The sequence below is a fragment of the Suricata suricatta genome, chromosome 12 (genome assembly GCF_006229205.1).
Source record: "Suricata suricatta isolate VVHF042 chromosome 12, meerkat_22Aug2017_6uvM2_HiC, whole genome shotgun sequence".
NCBI classification, from domain to species: Eukaryota; Metazoa; Chordata; class Mammalia; order Carnivora; family Herpestidae; genus Suricata; species Suricata suricatta.
Window position 1 is genome coordinate 61161684 of NC_043711.1, and position 2355 is coordinate 61164038.

Sequence of the window (2355 nt, forward strand, 5' to 3'; positions counted from 1 at the left end):
CCAGCAGTTCAACTCCTTGATGTCTGACTTCAAACTTCTGGTATTCTCCTGATCTCTCTCCCCATCCTTGCCCAACTCTATCCCTCTTCTGTCCTCACCATCCCCACTACTTTTGTCCTTGGGAGAATCAGTGTTATTATCTCAAAGAAACCTAGTATTTTGCAACTCACCTGAGTGTTGTTGTTGTTGTTGTTGTCGTTGTTGTTGTTGTTAATTTAAAAAGAGTTATAAGATAAAATTTAAAAAATTATCTTGGATGCACTAAACTCAAAATTAGCAGTTTCCCCCCAACATTTCATTTCATAAGAAAAGAAAATAAGCTTTTCAAATGGGTTTCAGTTGTAACTAAAAGTCATCTAGAGTTTTACTGTAAACTTTTGAACTATTTCAGACTTTGGTACCCTTCAAAGCCCTCAGGTTTGTGATGTGCCCATTAATTCCCTATAAGGTAGTTGTGTCACTGAGTGGGGGTAAATGTGGCAAGAATCCCACTGTAAGCATTGATCTAATGCATTGTCATCTCTGCTTCAGCCACAATCTGATAACTCACTGATCTTTATGTACAGATACATGCTCTAGATCTGGAACCCTTCACTGTATTCACTGTAATGAGAAAATGCACCTATGTTTCTATGACTGTAGGATCTAGGGATTCTCAGCGTTAAAAGTTAGTTCCCCATTCCAGAAACTCAATTACAGTCTGCTCCAAATAAAAAGAAAAAAATGTGACATCAGCTGTTGGTTTCTTACAATTTTTAATTTGTCTAGAAAGAATTAATAGTAGCAGAAAGGAGGGTCCCCTGGGTGGCTTCAGTTGGTTGAGTGCCTGATTTCCGCTCAGGTCATGATCTTATTGTTCATGAGTTCAAGTCCCACATAAGGCTGTGTGCTGACAACTTGGAGCCTGGAGCCTGATTCAGATTCTGTGTCTCCCTTTCACTGCCCCTCGCCTGCTCACACTCTGTCTCTGTCTCTGTCATTCTCTCAAAATAAATAAAATACATTTTAAAAATTAAAAAAATACCTTTAGTCAGGAAACATATTTATGCATGCCTGCTATGTCATTGGAACCATGCCAGACAATTTTAGTAATTCCTCTAATCTTTATAATAACTCAAGTAATGGATTCGATTGACCTCATTTTACTAAGAAACAAAAACATAAGCAGAATTTGGGAGGCCCCAGCCAAGGTAGGAGCCAGAAGCATGGACTCTGCAACCAGAGTGGATTCATCCCCATCTCCTGCCCACTAACTGGACCATGGATAGGCTATTTAACCTGTTGGCTCAGTTTTTTTTTAAGCTGTAAAATGGGGGTAGTTCTTACCTCAGAGTCTTATCATGAGGAGCCAGAACTTGAACCTATGTCAAGCTATGTAAAATGTTTGTTAAACTATTATAGATAGATAGATAGATAGATAGATAGATAGATAGATAGATAGAGATACAGATATAGATATAAGGAAAGAGAGAAATAGAAAGAAAATATATGGGGGAAGAGAGGAGTACACAACTTATAAATGTAGAGTTACTACCTTGAGAAAGGCAAAGATATTTTAACAGGACACAAAGAGCAATAAACATGAAGAAAACTTGTACAAACTGGCCTACATCAAAATTAAGAACTTCTCGTCTCTAAAAAGCATCACTATGAGATTGAAAAGGCAAGCCACAAACCAAGAGAGGCTATTATGGTATATATGCCTGACAGACAACTTGCCAGAATATATAAAGAATATCTACAAATCAATATGAAAAAGCCACAAAACCGAATAAGAAAATGGTCAGGAGACTTGAACTGACATTTCTCAAAAGAGAACTCCCAAATGGCCAATAAGCACATAAAAAGATTCTCAGTATCATTATTCATGAGGTAAATACAAATTAAAACCACAATATGATAGCAATGGATATCAACCAGAATGGTTTGAATGATTAACTGAAAAAGATAGACTACACTAAGTGTTGACAAGTATGAAAAGCAACTAAAACACCAATGATAGAGAACTGTTGATAGAGAGACACCATTTAGAAAATAATGGGGAATTTATGACCCCAATAAAGAATTAAAATGGCCCCTATGCATCTCTGTATCCCTTGGGTAAATCCCTAGCAGGGCTATTGCTGGGTCATCAGGGAGCTCTGTACCCCAATGTTCATAGCAGCAATGTCAACAATAGCCAAAACATAGAAAAAGCCTAAATGTCCATCACCTGATGACTGGATCAAGAAGATGTGGTATATATACACAATGGAGTACTACATGGCAATGAGAAAGAATGACATATGGCCATTTGTAGGAAAGTAGATGGACCTTGAGGGTGTCATGCTAAGCGAAATATGTCAGGCAGAGAAG